This window comes from Balaenoptera physalus (assembly GCF_965194825.1).
Source record: "Balaenoptera physalus genome assembly, chromosome: 10".
In the NCBI taxonomy this organism is placed as follows: domain Eukaryota; kingdom Metazoa; phylum Chordata; class Mammalia; order Artiodactyla; family Balaenopteridae; genus Balaenoptera; species Balaenoptera physalus.
This window is the reverse complement of record NC_138889.1, coordinates 109797935-109816151: the sequence shown is the minus strand read 5'-3', so window position 1 is coordinate 109816151 and position 18217 is coordinate 109797935. Positions and strand designations below refer to the sequence as shown.

The 18217-nt window shown below is 52.8% G+C and overlaps 1 pseudogene across 1 annotated transcript; it reads right to left on the bottom strand.

Moving 5' to 3' along the window:
- Nucleotides 1-877: 877 nt before the first annotated feature.
- LOC309636397 (protein N-terminal asparagine amidohydrolase pseudogene) lies at nt 878-4286 on the bottom strand (annotated as a pseudogene). Its single transcript has one exon. The product of its transcript is annotated as a protein N-terminal asparagine amidohydrolase pseudogene (transcript).
- Nucleotides 4287-18217: the final 13931 nt, after the last annotated feature.

Here is an 18217-nt window from a genome sequence, read left to right as displayed (position 1 = left end):
GAAATGGACAACAGCATTAACAGTGGTGGGAAATAGCACATTTCCATAAGTCTTTCGTGGAATAGATAAAACTTCACACAAGGCTTTCGAGGACAGGAAGATTAGCGCTCACTCGTAGATTCTATATTTTAAACCATCACCCATCAACAAGCCGTGAGTGAGCGTTTACTCCTGCAGGCATTGTGCTGGGGACCAGGAGGCCGTGGAGAGGGATCAAGTCAGACTCAGGCCGACCTGGTGGGCAGACACGCCAGCTGAACTAGTGTGTAAGGGAAGGAGGGCGAGGGTGTCTGGGGAGCACACAGCATAGCACTGAGTCTAGGGGCCACTCCACATTTATTGAGTGCCCACTGTGTGCCGGGACCTGACTCAGGGGTAACCAAGACACAAACTCCCCCCGCTGTACAGGGGACCTCACTGCGGCGAAGCCAGGCGTTAACAACCACCTGGTCCATTTTCTTTTCTTTTCTTTTTTTTTTTAACATCATTATGGAGTATAATTGCTTTACAATGGTGTGTTAGTTTCTGCTTTATAACAAGTGAATCAGTTATACATATACATATGTTCCCATATCCCCTCCCTCTTGCGTCTCCCTCCCACCCTCCCTATCCCACCCCTCTAGGTGGTCACAAAGCACCGAGCTGATCTCCCTGTGCTATGTGGCTGCTTCCCACTAGCTATCTATTTTACATTTGGTAGTGTATATATGTCCATGCCACTCTCACAGCGTCCCAGCTTACCCTTCCCCCTCCCCATATCCTCAAGTCCATTCTCTAGTAGGTCTGTATCTTTATTCCCGTCTTACCACTAGGTTGTTCATGACTTTTTTTTAGGACCTTCTCCCTGCCTTAGGGAGAAGGGGAAGGGAAGGGGGCTGGGGGGAGGGTGAGTGGAGTTGGACACCAATTCGAGTAACCAAAGCCCCAAATTTGTACCATTCACAGGTGTAGAATCTGAATTTACACCAAATCTCCAAGCCAAGAAATTCAGGGGCTTCCCGGGTGGCACAGTTGTTAAGAACCTGCCTGCCAACGCAGGGGACATGGGTTCAAGGCCTGGTCCAGGAAGATCCCACATGGCGTGGAGCAACTAAGCCCCGTGCACCACAACTACTGAAGCCCGCACGCCTAGAGCCTGTGTTCCGCAACAAGAGAAGCCACTGCGATGAGAAGCCCACGCACCACAACGAAGAGCAGCCCCCGCTCGCCACAATTAGAGAAAGCCCGCATGCAGCAACGAAGACCCGACGCAGCCAAAAGTAAATAAATAAACTAATTAGTTAAATTAAAATTGAAAAATGTATAGGACATTACCAATAACGAATTGTGGAGATAAGAAACATTTTTAAACTATTAATATTACAAAATAAATGTTGATCAGCCATGGTAAAAAAAAAAAAAAGGATTGAATTACCTTTCAGCTCTCTCTGTGGAAAATATTCAACACTATTGACGTATGAAAAGGCTATCAAAGAATGTGCAGCCAACAAAGGTAGGAAGAAACGCTGCAGATATTTTTCTCTATTTTGTATTATTTGTGGTATTTGTCAGCTTTTAAAAATCTGTGATTTGCTGTGACTTCTTTTCCCATTCTAAACAAATACTCGTTGTGCGTAACTTTGTTGTTATAATTTTGTATTCTTTTTCTTAAAGAGCACCCACTTCTTTTTTTAAATTAATTAATTTATTTTGAATTTTATTTTATTTATTTTTTTATACAGCAGGTTCTTTTTTTTTTTTTTTTTTGCCAAAATAAGATTTTATTTTAATGTCCTTTGAAAAACACAGAACAAGGAAAGAGACCTAAGACTGAATGGATGTAGATTCCAAATTCATATTCTTTCCTACCTCCACCAGTGGTCTTTTGTCATGCCAAAACTTTGCTTTCTTTGGTAATTCCTATTTATTTTTAGCTTCCTGGAGAAGAGATCTTTTCCCGTAAGCCATCTTCATTTTTTTTGTAGAGTAGAGCCTTATTTCCAGGAAACAGCGTGTTAGCCGGAGAAGGGTATTTCTTTAAAAACATCAAGGTAGATCTAATATGTTCAACAAAGTTGGGGGGGGGGGGGCTCAGCCAGAGGTGACGTGGAAAGGTTCTCTAGTATTTGCTTATCATCTTGCTGCAACCAGAAATCCACATGGGGATATGGCATCCAGGAATATGGTCCTATACGAAGTTGTTCGGTCTTTGCATCGTAAATACTAATCATTGGTCCTCCCGTTAAAGCTCGTGCGGCACGTAGCTCCTCCTCCGGACCTCGGTCTTGGAAGATCTTGTAGATCTCCGCGGTTTTGATGTTGACAGCAATGCCATAAATCACTGGAAAGTGGTTTTCATTTTCTTCCCGGTCATTTAATTCTGTCACACATAATGTCACCAAGTGAATGTCATCTTCCTGCTGTCAAATTCACTAAGAAGCTGATGAGTGCACCACGAGGTGCACTTCCAGCCTTCCACATTGAGTGTGGTCGGAAAAGGATTTTATGGAGTTCATGATCAAGGGGACCTCAGCTTCGGTGTCAGTTCCGTCACAATGTGTCAGGCAGGTAGCCCCATTACCTCCAGAAACGGGTGGGCTCGGACGAGGTCCCCAGCGGACTGCGGCAGCCTCACTCGCCGCCCCTCCACGAGCAGCGGCATCGCGGAGGCGGCCGCCCCGGCAGGCCCAGGGAGGCGGCGGCCTCCTCAGCCGCGGGCCGCCCGCCGCCCCTGCCCTCACGCTCGCCCTCGCCTTCGCCCTCGCCCCCCCAGCAGGTTCTTATTAGTCATCCATTTTATACATATGAGTGTATACATATCAATCCCAATCTCCCAATTCATCCCACCACCACCACACCCGCCACTTCCCCCCCTTGGTGTCCATACGTTTGTTCTCTACATCTGTGTCTCTATTTCTGCCTTGCAAACCAGTTCATCTGTACCATTTTTTTAGATTCCACACATAGGTGTTAATATACGATATTTGTTTTTCTCTTTCTGACTTACTTCACTCTGTATGACAGTCTCTAGATCCATCCACGTCTCTACAAATGACCCAAGTTCGTTCCTTTTTTATGGCTGAGTAATATTCCATTGTATATATGTACCACATCTTCTCCATCCATTCGTCTGTCGATGGGCACTGAGGTTGCTTCTGTGACCTGGCAAGAGCAGCACCTTCTTGTTGATAAGCTTTGGGCCCCACAAAATTTCTCCCTGGATGGAAGGCAGAGGAATTCCCGTTCAGACTCTGGGATGATTAGCAGAACCCCTGGGTCAACGGAGGACAGCCTGAGGGGTGACTGCAGAGCTATTTTCATGGAGCCCCGTGAAAAGCGGGAGGAGCCCCAGGACTCCTACTGGGGCTCGGGGAGCTGGGGGGCTGGAGGGCTGCTTCTGACAGCCCAGGTTACCTTAAGTCAACAGAATGACCGCTCAAATCCCTAATTTCTTGTTTTGAAATCTGGACTAAAACTCGGGGAATTTCTATGCCCATGCTAAAAAAAAACACCTTTTTTTTTTTTTTTTTTTTTAGTAGTCTGGAGGCTGAGACTGATTTGGAAAACAAACAAACAAACAAACAAACCAAACGAACTCACAATGTGCTTCTGCAATTTGCTGAATTAGAACCTCTGTTGAATTCACCACGTCATGGGTCTGTTATTCATTCAACAAACATTTATGATCATTTACTCTGAGCCAGGCATTGCTCATAAGAGGCTGCACTTCTGTCCATGGAGATGTTGAGAAGGTTCCAGAAGACACGGGGCAGATCCCGACCCTGAAGAGCCAAACTCCCTGGAACCACCCATAGGCATCTCTTGCTGGAAGGTTTCCCCTCCTCCTTGTCTGAGGCCACCCCTCCCTTCCCTCAGGAGCTGCTGCCTTCCCGCGGGAGCTCTGCTAAGGAACTAGTTCGTAATCCCCTCCGCGTCGACCCCCATAGTCATCCTTACCTTGGACCAGATCCCACCCGAGCCAGGGTGGGTGGAGAGAAGGGCAGGAATTCCATCCCCCAAATGAGTAAACATCTGGGTGATTGTTGTGGGGATGGGTTTGGGGGAGTGCTTCAAGGACAAGGGTGCAAAGTTACTTAAGACCAAGTGAAACGGGTCGGTATGCGTGTGTTTATAGAAACTGCACAAGGTTGGACGTGGTCCTGGGAGTCTGAGGGCCGTTAACACGAATCTGAAACTCACCCGGGCGGGGTGGGGAGGGACCTCGAATGACACAGCCCTCGGCTTAATGTAGATGGAGGGACCCAAAGACCGCAGAAAATGGGGGGAATCTGGCATGGGAGTCCCACCCTGCCCCCACCACGGCCCCAGAGAGGACCCAGAGGGACGCGAGACACCCACGGAAAAGGCAGCGCCGGGACGTTCCAAGATGCTGGGCATGAGGGGAACGTGTGAATCGGGGGGGGCGTGTGCCCATGGCCTTGCTCTCCAGGGTGGTCTCACATCCAATCCCTTTTCTCCATGAACCAGGATTCCCTTGTAGGAATGGCCTCCCAGTCTTTTTTTTTTTCAGGTTGTACCATGGGATTTTTTTAAAGGTGTACAACGTGGTGATTTAATACCCGCATACACCGTGAAATGATTACCGCAATGAGCTTAATACATCCCTCCCCTCCTTACCACATGGCGTGTGTGGTGGCAGCACATACGATCCTCTCTCTTAGCGACTTCCCAGCGCGCAGGACAATATTGTTAACTGCAGTCACCGTGCTGGGCAGTCGATCCCCAGAACTTATCCATCTATAACAGGAAGTTTGTTCCCTTCGTCCAGCGTTGACCCCATTTCCCCATCCCCCGCCCCTGGCAACCACAGTTCTACTCTCTGCTTCAATGAGTTTGGTTTTTCTAGATTCCACGTTCAGGTCAGATGGTCCAGGATTTGTCCTTCTGTGTCCGGCTTAATCTCAATTAGCACAATGTCCTCCAGGTTCATCCAAGTTGTGGTAAAAGGCAGGATTTCCCTCTTTTGATGGCTGAATAATATTCCACTTTATGCCTACACCACATCTTTATCCATTCGTCCATCCAGACACTTCGCTTGTTTCCATATCTCGGCTATTGTGAGTGATGTGGTGATGAACATGGGGGTGCAGATCTCTTCAAGAGGCTGGTTTCATTTCCTTGGGATAAATGTCCAGAAGTGGTCATTCTGTTTCTAATTTTTTGAGGCACCTCATCCCTGTTTTCCATAACTCCTGTACCAACCTCCCAGTCTTGATGGGTGGGTAAATCTGGTACCTTCTGCCACAGAAACCAAAGGGGCCCCTTTCTATAAACACCTCTTCCCATCACTTCATACAGCTAAGGGGGGTGAATGGCCTGTGCCGGGTTGAATAGCGTTCCCCCCACAAAATTCATGTTCACCCGGAACCTCCAGATGTGACCTTATTTGGAAATAGGGTCTTTGCAGATGTGTCTAGCTGAGATGAGGACGTACAGGATTGGGATGGGCCCTAAATCCAATGACTGGTGCCCTTAGATGAAGGTCACGTGAAGAGACAGACACAGAGGGATGAAGGCCACGTGGCAATGGAGGCAGCGTTTGGGATGATGCAGGCAAGGACCACCCAGGGCTGCCAGGAGTCGCCAGAAGCCAGGATTCTCCCTCAGAGCCTCCAGAGGGAACCAACACTGCCAGCACCTTGGTTTCAGACTTCTGGCCTCCAGACTGTGAGAGATTGTGTTGCTGTGGTTGCAGCCCCCAGCTGGTGGTCTTTGTTATAGCAGCCACAGGAACCTCATACCCGGCCTCAGGTTGCCCATCGTACGCACTTCCAGAGAACTGAACCTTGAGACAAGTAACCCCCAGAGATGTGCCCCCAGCTAGGCCACTTCTGACCCTTGAGTGGCTCCTGTATCTTTCCAGCGCCATCTCCAGGCACCAAGCAATTCGTCAGCTCCCTAACCTTCTTCTGATGAGCGCCTCTCTTGCTTCTCTTTTTCTCTTAAGTCAGACAGGGTTGAGGATGACCATCCCAACCAAAGAATCTGAACAGACGTGTATCGCTGTCATTCAGGTAACTGCACAAGTGAAGATGCTTTAGGCAGCAAGTGAATGAAACTGAGGTCAAACTGGATAAAAGGGAAAAGGAGTTCGCTGGCTCTTGTAACTAAAAACTCCAAAAAATATTGTGGCTTCAGGTGTGGGTGGATGCAGGTGTCACCGGGAACCTGTTTCTCTCGTCGGCTCTGATACCCACTGTGAACATCACGCTGGGGCAGGGCCTCCCTGATGCTGGTACAATGGGCCCCACCTCTCAGACTTCCATCCCACCTGCTCACCACCCCAGGGGGAGAGTGCCTTTTCTTCAGTGTTTCCCATAAAACTCTGGAATGGACTCTTGTTGGATAAATTGGATTCTAGTCTTTTAAGTACCTTTTTCCCAAACTAATCATGTAACCAAGGGGATGGAATCTGTTGACTCTCCGAGTCTGGAGGATGTTACACTCCTGTGGAGCCAGATGCGAAGTCAGGACTCCCCCCGAAAACCACCCGCAGCTCCTCTTAGGGAGCGAGAGCTTGCAGATGCTAGCTGGCTTGGCTTGGGATTCGGCCAGCCGCCAACTCCCTTAAAAGCATGGTTGCCCCGCAGACCATGCGCATTCCAGCACCTCCGTGGTTCCAATCCAAGCCGAGGCGTGGTCCTTCGGATGACACCACAGGCCGTGATCCCTTCCAACCCCCCCAGCCCTAGGCTTCCCGGCCACGTCTGGCTCTGTGCCCCCAACCCCCGTGCGACATTCTAGGGTGGAGCAGAGCGGAGGACAGAACTGAGCCTAATCTTCCCGGGAATTCCAAGGAATGTGATAAACCATACAAACTATCACAGATGCACTACCCAGGCAACCGCGGAGGGACGGAGAAAGAATCATGAAAATCGAGGACGTCGCATAAGTTCACTGGAACTACGGACACAAGTGCATCTGTTCACTCACAATAAGATGACACACAGCAGCGGGAGTGTTAGCTCTGTGTACACGGAGCTGGAAATCCACGACAGCTTGGCTGCCACGTGGGACCACCTCCCCACAGTCTGGGTTATGTGGTGGTTGCTGAATAATAAGAAGCACTAATTCTGTATTTGTGAATTGGTGAGTTCCTTTGGGACTTGACTTCCGTTTCCCCAGGAGGGCTCACCTGGTCACTGCCCCCAGGTCACAGCTGAGGGAACAGATGGCGTCCAGCTTCTCGGGTGGGAAGCGTGCTCTGGGGGGCTTCCCTTGGTCAGCTGGCAGGACCCCTGCCTTTGCTGGAACCTGGGCCTGAAGCAGGGGACTCAGTGCTCCCTACGGGCTCTGGTCACGTGACTCTCAGCCCCCTGGATGTTAACCCCTGGTGGAAAGGACCTCTCTCTGCACAGCTGTATGATTCTTGTTTTCAGATAATTCAGCTTCCAGGATGCTGGTTTTGCTCTTGTGACACCTTACTCAAGACCCCCAGAAGCCTCTGAAATCCCGACCTTTTCTACCCGTTCTTCCAAGGCTCCATGACGGGCTGAACTGTGTCCCCCGCAAAATTCCTATGTTGAAGTCCTAACCCACAGCAACTCAGGATGTGACTGTATTTGGAGTCAGGGTCTCCTAAGAGGAAATCAGGGGAAAATGAGGTCACTGGGGTGGGGCCTTAGTCCAACATGACTGGTGTCCTTATAAGAAGAGGAGATCAGGACACAGACACACACAGAGGGACGACCCTGTGAGGACACAGGGAGAAGACGGCCGTCTACACGCCGAGGAGAGAGGCCTCAGGAGGGACCAGCCGTGCTGGCACCCTGATCTTGGGCTTCTGGTCCCCAGGACTGGGAGACAATAAATTCCTATTGTTTAAGCCGCTCAGGCTGTGGTATTTGTCATGGCCGCCCAAGCAAACTCACACAGGCTCCTTCCCCAGGCAACATGCAGTGTGAGCAAAACACGCAAATGGAGTTTCGCAAGAAGGTTTTCACAACAGCTTGCCATCTTGCATCAGGGATTGCTGATGTCCAGCTGGGCACGGGGGAAAGCTCCCTGCCCACGGCCCACAAAGACCCCACCAACCCTGTGCATTAGGCTGGCCACATGCAGCATTCCACTCCCGGGTAGCCGTTTCTGCACCAGCGAGGAATCTCTTGGTTCCCAGTGGCAGGACCCACGCAAACTAGATCAAGCCCACTCCTTCCAGAGGTTCACTGGCACCACAGTCAGAACGTGCCAGGCAAGCTTGCTTCAGGCACAGCTGGATCTTGGCACGATCAGGAGTCTGTTTCTCCTGGTCTCTCCTCTTTGCCTTCCTTAGTGGACTACCTTTTAGGCCAACTCCAGATGTGAGGGTAAGCATGCCGCCAGCACCTCTAGCCTCGGTTTCCTGCTCAGAACCAAGCACTTTCCCAATGCCCCAGAAAAAGGTGGGCCACCATTGACTTGAGCCGCACTCCCGAGACCTTGACCTTGCAGTGGGCTGTGGCTGGCCTGGGACACGTGTCAACCCATGAACCCACCTGAAACCCAGAGGAAAGGGGAAACCCAGGTGGCCATCTCAGAGGAAGAGGGCCTCAGTCCTGAGCAGGAAAAATAAACCCATTTCCCCACAGGGACGGGGGTTAACGGGAGCACCTCGGTCTCCAAGGATCCACATTACTGGTGCCACATCGTCACAGCTCTTCCTCCTCTGCACATTCTCGTCAATGCTTACCACCCAGCCTTTACCACCACTTGGTGTCGGCATGCTTCCCACCCTCCCACGCTTGCCGCTTCTCCAGCCGTGGAACAGGACCCGGAGAACTCACACCCGCAGACTTCAAGATTCTCAATCATCCGCCAGCCAGTGACATCAGGATATGGAACACTGTTAGTTTCCTACGGCTGCTGTAACAAGTAACCACAAACTCAGTGGCTTAAAACAACCCAAATTTATTATCTTATGGTTCTGGAGGTCAGATGTCTGAAAGGGGTCTTCAGGGCTAAAGTCAAAGACTGTGTTCCTTTCTGGAGGCTCTAGGGGGAAGTCCATTTCCTTGCCTTTTCCAGCTTCTAGACGCCGCTCACATTCCTTGGCTTGTGGCCCTGCATCACCCCAACCTCTGCTTCTGGCATCACATCTCCTCCAACTCTGACCCTCCTGCTTCCCTCTTATAAGGACCCTTGTGATTACATTTGGGACCCACCTGGATAATCTCCATCTCATGACCCTTAATTCAATTGCACCTGCAGAGTCCCTTTTGCCATGTAAGATAACATTCACAGGTTCTGGGAATCAGGACATTGTATTTGTTTCCGAGGGCTGCCATAACAAAGTACTACAAACTGGGGGTGCTTAAAAAACAGAAATGCACCATTACCATAGCTCTGGAGGCAGGAAGTCTGAGATCAGGTGTCATCCTGGCGGAGCTCCCTCTGGAGGTGCTAGGAAAGCGTCTGCTCCAGGCCTCTCTCCCTGCTTCTGGGGGTTATCTGCGATCTTTGGCGTTCCATGGCTTGCAGGTGTATCACTTCAGTCCTCTGCCTTCACATCATCTTCCTTCCGTGTACGTGTGTCCAAATTTCCCCTTTTTATAAGGACACCAGTCATGTTGGATTAAGGCCCACCCTAATGAGCTCATCTTCACTTGGTTAAAGTTGCAAAGACTCTGTTCCAAATAAGGTCACATTCTGAGGTCCTGGGGTTAAGATTCCAATGTATCTTCTTTTGGAGGACATGATTCAACCCATAACAGAAATGGACGTCTTTGGGGCCATGATTCTGCCTCTTCCATCTCCACCCCTAAGGACTGGCCAGTATTTAAGGCGGGAGAAGGGCCAGGCACTTCAAGCAGATGCTGTATGCCATCCCAGTGCCTTTCATGGCATGACCTCAACCACCAATTCCCACGGGAGGTGATGGAACGAAGGGAGTGATGGTCAGACCCAGCGGAAGGCGAGCAAAAGTCACTAAGCCAAGGTTAGACCTCTGGCAGAACTGGCACGTGGTCTCTGAGCTCTGGGCCGCAGCTTAAAAGGGACTTCAGAGAACCATAAATATCCACAATCAGGAGCCCTTTGGCTCCACCAGCCCAGCCACACACCCCGAGCTGCAGCCTGTGATGTTCTTGGGGGCTCGGTATTCAACTTCCTGGGCAAGGGGACCCCTGCTCTGTTCCTCCAAGTCCCTGCAAATCTCGCCCTCCCCTGGACAGGAGCTGGTGAGTCTGTGGCCCGGGTCAGCCCACCTCCAGACTCTGCACATTTGACCTTTGCAGCCCTCTTCCCGCTTCTCGGAAGACACAGATTCTGGTCCCAGTGATAGGACTTCCAGGAACATCAGGAGACCACGCCCAAGTTGGCCCTGCCTGGGGCGGGGCGGGGGGGGGGAGGGGGGGAATCCAGGCCAAGGGCAGCAGCTGAGGCCCCAGGTTCCAGCTGGTGGGTGGGCTGGGTCCCCTCACCCAAAGGACAGGACACGGCAGCCAGCAGCAGGTGAGGGGACTCGGAGTGGGAGCCACAGTTCCGGGTCCGAGGCTGGACTCGGCCCCCTACTCTCCCCCCCACCGGTGCCCCCAGGCCGCTGCCCTGACCTCTGTCAGCATCCCCCTTCTCTTCTGCCCGTGGGGACAAACAGCCACTCACTTCATCCCCGAGGACCAGTTGCCCCATCCAGGTCACCCACGTGTGGGACGTGCTGGCCTGAACGTCTCCCCTGCCCGTTCGCTTCCATCCCGAGGGCACAACAAGCTCCCATTCATTCAAAGGAAAAAATGCAAAGTGGAAAGAGTACAACATTTTTCCTTCGTCTACTTTAATGGAAAAAAAGCACGTGGAAAAAAACTGATTAGTGAAAAATGGAAAAAGAAAGCTGATTTCTGACAATTTTTGTTCTCCTTTTAGACGTTGCTACTTCACTAGTACCAGCAATGGACATAAAATCCCTTCCACCACATGGGCTTTCCTGAGGTGGTTGTGAAACTAAGCAGGACCCAGCGGGTCTCCAGGGCACGGGAGCCTTTCCGAGTCCCCCCACCCCCCCCTGTTTCCTTGTTTGTAGGGCGCCGACTCCAGCCTCCACTACCTTCCCTGAGTCCCAAAGGGCAGATTCGAACAGGGAAGGGAGGGGATGCAGAGACAAGGGAGGAGCAGCCAAGAAACAATGGTGCAGCCTCGGGGCAGGGTCCTGGTTCCCCCTCAAGGGATACACAGAACAAGGTCTTTTGAGCTTTTTATAGAACTAAAACCCCCAATGAATAGAAGATGTCAGCATTGTTCATTCAGAGAAGACCACCTGAGGCCAGATTAAAGGAACCAGAGATTACCCGAGACCAGATTAAAGGAGTTCAGGCCCTGCCCACACCCTAATCTTATCAGCAACCCCGCCCTTGAACCATGGTCATAAAACTCCTTACCAAATCCTTCCAGGTTGGGACACACAGTTTTTGAGGGCAGGATCCCGCTGGGTCCCCCCTTTGCCTGGCAAAGCAATGAAGATATTCTTTTCTACTTCATCCAAAACGTTGTCTCCGAGTTTCGATTCAGCACCAGTGCACAGAGGCCGAGCTTTCAGCATCCGTTGCTTATGTTGGAAGCAAGGGAAAGGTGTGAAGCCAGCTTCCCGGGCCCGGGAGGGTGGGGAGCCAGGAACATCCCTTCAAAGCCAGCCCCAGGGGTGGGAGGGGGCTCTCCTGGCAGGTGACCCACAATCTGGTCCAGGCCTGGATCATGATCGAAGGACCAACTGGGGCAGCGGGATGTGGTCCTAGCAGGTGCCTCTGCCCCGTCCTCCCTCATACATCATGGATCAGAGGTACACATGTCCCCTGCTTCATCAGGGGTGACGCTTATTGCAATGGGCTGAGTGGTGGTCCCCAAAAACATGTCCACATCCTGACCCCCAGTTCATGTAAATGTCACCTTATTTGGAGAAAGGATCTTTGCAGACATAATCAAGAGAAGGAGATCATCTTGGATCATCCGGGGGGGCCCTAAATCCAACGATAGTTGTCCTTATAAGAGACACACAGGGGAGAGACCCAAGGAGCGGAGGTGGAGGCCATGTGACCACAGAGACAGAGATTGCGGTGATGTGGCCACAAGCCAAGGAAAGCCTGGAGCCCCCAGAAGCTGGAAGAGGTGAGAGAGATCCTCCCTAGAGCCTTGGGAGGGAGCGCGGCCCTGCCAACCCGTTGATTTTGGACGTGTCGACTCCAGAACCGTGAGAATCAATTTCTGTTGTTTCATCACCCCGTTGGCGGTGATCTGTTATGGCAGCCAAAGGAAACTCCTACACTTACATCTCTGTTTTTCATTCCACTTGTTTGTTGGTGGTTTTCAAAGGAGGCAGCAGTGGGAAGAGGACGGAGATGGGGGTGCGGGGGGCGGGTGGAGATGGAGATGGGGGGATGGGAGCACGGAGAAGGCTTTCAGGGAGTTTGCTGGAAGAGCTGGAAAGAAAATGAAGTGGCGGCTGAAGGTCAGCAATCCAGTGAGGATTTTTGTATCCTCACTACACGCACGCTGCGTCCCGGTGGCAGTGGTGCATTGCGGGGAGATGCGATGTTCAGGGAGAGGGGTGCTGATGGCAGGACCGACGTCTTTGAGTTGGGGGTGATGGGCCAGTGCTGGGGTGTGGGTGGGGTCAGCAGGGCTCGGCCCAGCCCTGGAGCAGGCGGAGGGCAGCTCCCAGCTCCTGGTGCAGGGCAGTGAGTAGACTTCAGGTGGGAAGAGGTTCTGATGGGCTTCTGTCACTGTCACGTCTAGAGTGGCTTTTCTCGGTGGTACCTGGGTTGTCAGAGCGGGTGGGGCGGTGGAGGTTTGAAACAGGAGCAGAGGGTGGGAGAAGGTGTGAAGCAGCCGTCTGAACAGCACTCGGGAGAGACCCGAAGGGGCATGTGGGCTTCTGGGCGGCCAGCCCCGTGTGCGGGGGTCGGGATTAGGCAGAAAGCAAGAGGGGCCCAGGCGCTGGGATGCCCATGAACCTGGAGGACATTATGCTGAGAAATAGGCCGTCGCAGAAGGACAGTTACTGTGCGATCCCACGGGTCTCTAGAGTCAGCGAATTCAGAGACAGACAGTAGCCCAGTGAGGGCCAGGGGCAGGGGGAGGGGAGGGGGAATGAGTGTTTATAGGAGCAGAGTTTCAGTTTGGGAAGACAGGAAGTTCTAGAAATGGATGGGGGTGAGAGTTGCACAACAATGACAATGTGCTTAATGCCACTGAGCTGTACACTTAAAAATGGTTACAATGGTAAATTTCATGTTGTGTATTTTACCATGGGGAATGAATGAATGAATGAATGAAAGCAGGAGGGGTCAACCCCAAGAGGAAGAAGGGGGAAAGGACGCCGTCCCCTCCACTCCTCGAACTTCCATTAGGAGCAACCTTGGAGGTTCTGGATCTGGGTGACCACAGAGGGTCCCCTGCGCCATCTCCAGCTCAAGCCCACCACCCCCCGGCATCACCGCGACCTCTCTCCTGCCAGCTAACCCTCTGCTTCTGCTGCTACGGCTGTGAACGGTGGTCGAGGGAGCGCGAGTGCAAACGTGGTGCCCGCACCCACCTCACCGAGGCTGGCAAAGTCTCTGGGCTCCTGTGTGGTCGGCTGGTTAACGACCCTCACGATGACCACTGAGGGGTTTCAGTGCCCAGCCGCCCTCCTGAAAGCTCCCGCCAGGCAGGCGTGTTACGCCGGGCTTGGGGAGGGGCTCAGCCCAGGGCCGGGCAACAGCCCCGGGGTCCCCAAGGACCAGGCACGCCCAGCACATCTCTCTGCTTCCCAAGCTGTTTCCGGGCCAGGGCCAGCGCTTGGACGGGAGGTCAGTCCCCGGTGCTGTTCCTGTGGGAATGCTGGCCGCTCGGCATCCTCTCAGCCTCAGCTGCTCACCTGTGAAATGGGCATAACGGTTCCTCCCCAGACTGCACGGCTCCAACACCCAGTTCATGGAACTTCCCCTGCTCCCTCACCACAGCCAGGCCCTGGGGAAGCAGGATGGACTAAATCAACAGAAGCCCCAGCTCCCGGGGGCTGCCACGTGCCTGGAAGCCACAACATAAGCTCAGTGACAAATATCTCTGTAACCAAGTGTGGAGCTAAGCCTCCGCAGGTGGGGATGGAAACACAGTCTTATTTTTTTTTCTGCACTGCCCTGTGAACTTGATCCAGTAGCTAGGCCTTGGCATTTTCTGCTCATTTTTCACTGACAGTCTTGGGGTCATTTGAGGTTGAAAACCCAGTTTTGATTCCAACATTAAGATGTGCAGTCCCAGGTAACAATCAAAAGGGCAGCTTGATGTGGCGTCTGGCCCCAGCCCTCCCATCACAGCCCTGTGGGGTCAGGGGAGGGGAGGCAGGGGACCGGGGTTTGGGTGGCTTGGCTGGCGGCCTGAAGCTCCCTGGCCCTGGCGATCATTAAAGCAGCAGCGCTTCGTGGATGGCACGGCCCAGGCCTCAGCCTGCAAACCCTGACACTGGCCCTGGTCCCCCTCCCAGCAGGCCTGGGGACAATGAACACAGACTCTGTATCCCCAAGACCTTCCTGAGTGGGCAGCCCTCCATCCAGGACTCTCCCCAGCCTCCAGCCTCCTGCTGAGCAGCCCAGCTGGATGGAACCAAGGTGACCCCACGCTGCCCACCTGCCCTCCTATGGCCACATCTGGGCCACGGGAGACAGTTGCCCCAACGCAGCAGCCTCCCGTGGTTGACGGCCAAAGCCTCAGGGAGCCTTTTTCTGGCCCTCTGAGTTCCCCAGCGTGAGTCACGCCCAGGCCACAGTCACTCTGGCTCCCCCGGCATGAGTGACAACGGGTCAACAGGTGATCCCAGTACCTGATGGCCGATGCCGTGGGCACTGCAGCTGGGCTCCGTCCCTGAGCTTGGTTAGCAGTCGAATTCTCGGCCCCCAGAGGAAGAAGTTGTATGACCCATGTTACAGATGAGGAAACTGAGGCAGGAGGGGCTTTGTGGCTTCCCACGGGGACACACCAAGTAAGGGTCAGAGCTGGGGAGAGTTCGTGTTTACTGGGAAGCAGAGTTAAGAGCTGCGGAAGGATGACCAAATTAGGACGCCATCCATCTGCAGCTGCTAATGGAATGATGGATCCAGCAAGGATGGTCAGAGGCTGTGGAAACCACTCGGGGAAGAGCAGAGTGAGAGAGGCGGCTGGCCTCAGGGGAGGGTGGGCCTTGCTGGGGTCCCAGCTCCATCCCGCAGGGCAGTGGGACCAGGCGGGGAAGCAGGAGGCTGGATGTTGAGAAGGAATTAGCGTTCCTTCTGTTGGATGTGATACTGCGTTGAGTGGTGCATAAAAACATCTTCATATTTAGGAGTGAAATGATACGATATTTGGGATTTGCTTTAGAATATTCCAGAAGAGAAGACCAAAAAGAGGGTGCTGGGACTGAATAAACAAAAACAGCAGAGTGGTGACAGCTGCTGAACCTGGGAGATGGGAACTTGAGGGTTTGTTACACTCATCTCTCTATTGTTGTGTATGGTTTTAAATTTCTATAGTAAAAATGTAGCATGAGAAAAGAAAGAGAATAGATGGAGGTCCAGAGGGTGGGTTGGATGGACGAGAGAGAGCGTCCAGGGCCTGGACGGTGGGAAGACACACAGAGATGAGAGCCTGTGGCAGAGGGGCAACGCTGTCCCCAGGCCCAGGAGCCACCTAAGGGCCAGGCAGCACCCACAGCCCATCCGGGTGCCCTATGAGTGGGGCAGAGCCGTGTCTGCCCGGATGCCCCCAGGGAGGATGGCTCCTACGCATTGAGAACTCAGCTCTCCAGGGTCAGCTTCGGGGTAAAGCCAGGCACTGTCCCCCAGCCCACTCACCTTGGCCTCCGAGCCCACCCCCTGTCATGCTGCCCAGGAGAGACACGGTGGGCAGACCTGACAGCCCTTTGCAAGGGAGCCCACGCGCTAGGACGTCTCCCAGTGGGTGGGGCGGGTGTCCTTCCCTCATTTATAACTCAAGCCCCCCTTCCCACTCCTCAGAGGTAGGTGAGCTTTCTCTGGCGGGTTCCAAGGACAGGCAGAGGGGAAATAAAACAAGGGAAGGAGGGCGAGTCAAATTCAGCTCAAGATTCACCTCCCACCCGAGAGAATTGAAACACGGGTCCACACAAAAACTTGCACATGGATGTTCATAGCGGCAAGCTTCATACTAGCCACGCTCCATATGCGTAATTCATAAATCCATAATGCATATTCATTGTAGCCAAAGAGCAGAAACAACCCAATGTCCATCAACAGATGAATGGATAAATTGTGGTCCCTCCACACTGTGGAATATTACTCAGCCATAAAAAAGGAATGGCGCTGACACAGGCCATGGCATGGATGAGCCTTGAAGATGGTGTGCTCAGTAAATGAGGCCAGACACGAAAAGCCACACATTGTATGATGCCATGTATATGAAATGTCCAGAACAGGCAACTCCATCGAGACAGAAAGCAGAGGGAGAGGGGATTGTTATTGGGTAGGGGTTTCTTTTGGGGGTGATGAAAATGTTCTGAAATTGGATGGTGGTAGTTGCACAGCTCTGTGAATTAACTAAAAGCTACTAAACTGTATGCTTTTAGGGATGAATTTTATGGTATGTGAATTATAGCTCAATTTTTTACAAAAACAAGCCCAGTGTGAACAGGTGCCCAGGAAGCCCACCCTGGTGCTGGGGTCTGGCGGTCACAGGAATGAGACCCTGCCCCCTTACCCAGAATACAACCCGGCTCCTGCCACGCTGAGGGCCTGCCTGACCCGTCCCGGTGACTTTATCATCTTAGCCTCCACTCTCCTCCCCTCCCACCATCCATCATCCCGCTGGTCAAACACACCCAGTACATTTCTGACCCAGAGCTTTTCACTCACTGTTTTCTCAGCCCGGAACTCACTTCTCCCTGATCTCGGTATAATTGGCTCCATCGTAGCATTAAGATCTCAGCGCAGATCCCGTGCCAGGGACACCTGCCCCGCCGTGCACTCGACAGCAGCACCGCCCCGAGCTCTCCTGTACCACCTGGCAGCACTCAGCGTCTTCTTGTTTCTTTGCTCATTTATTGCCTGGAGCTTGTCCACAGCTGGATTCCCAGCACCCAGCATGGTCCCTGGAGGCCAGCGGGTGCTTCATAAATGTATATTGATGAATGAATGAACATTGAAAGTATTGATATTCAGTATATGATATGGTCACTATTGAATATTGATTCACATTGAAGGGGTGCTTTGTTTTTTTCTTTTTTTTTTGGCTTGTGGGATCTTAGTTCCTTGACCAGGGATCGAACCCAGGCCCTCGGCAGTGAAAGCACAGAGTCCTAACCACTGGACCGCCATGGAATTCCCGAAGGGATGCCTCTTTATCCTGGAGAAGACTTGGTTACATTCAGGACTCCCATTTCCTGAAGCAGAAGACAGCCCTGAGAGGAAGATTTTTCAACAACCTTATTACAAGTCAAACGGGATCAAATCCCTTCTCTCTTTCCATGCAGTCCTCAAGGTTAAGGGCGCCCCCAGGGGGATTTTGGCCCCATGTGATTGGTGACAAGTGGGATCCCCAGGGCACGATCAGAAAAACCATCTTCTGTTCTCCTCTGGCTCTTCAGCATTTACTTAGAGGGGTCAGTTCTTCCCCAGCTTTGGATGAAAACTTGGCCAGGCCCCACGACTTGCCTGGTCAAATGACAAAGTCCCGATTCAGAAAGGAGATGGCAGGTCCCGCGTCACAGACCTGGTGGGCAGTCAGGGACTCGGGCGTGGACCCCTCTTGGGCTGTGGGCTTCTGCCCTCAGGCGTCCCCGCCTCCTGCCTCCTTCTTCGTGGTAATTCTCCTTTCAGAGCAGTGGGAGGGAGGGGCTTCTGGAACGTTCTGGCTGGATGGGCACCACCATTGGTGGATTCGCCCTCTCTGGGCCTAACCCCTCCTCTGGGGGATGCTCACCTGATTTCTTCAGAGGCTGCCTCTGGGACCGTGGCAGGTGGTCCATCTGCTTGGCAGACACTGCAATTCCGGCAACACGCAGGTGCTGACTGTCCTACGAGGCGGGCCAGTGCCACCACGAGGAAACGGCGGCACAGAGAGTTAGTAACTCGCCAAGGTCCCCCTGGGGTGCGTGTCAACTGGGTGGGCTGGATCCTGACGGCCTCCCTCACCCCCAGGGGCCCGCGTCTGGGGCTCCCACGTGCCATGCTGACAGGCACCCCCATCCCAACACGCAGGACCCCCTTCTGGAGCAGAGCCGGCCTCTGGGCTTCCCAGGTGAGAGGCAGGGGCCCTGGCTGGGGTC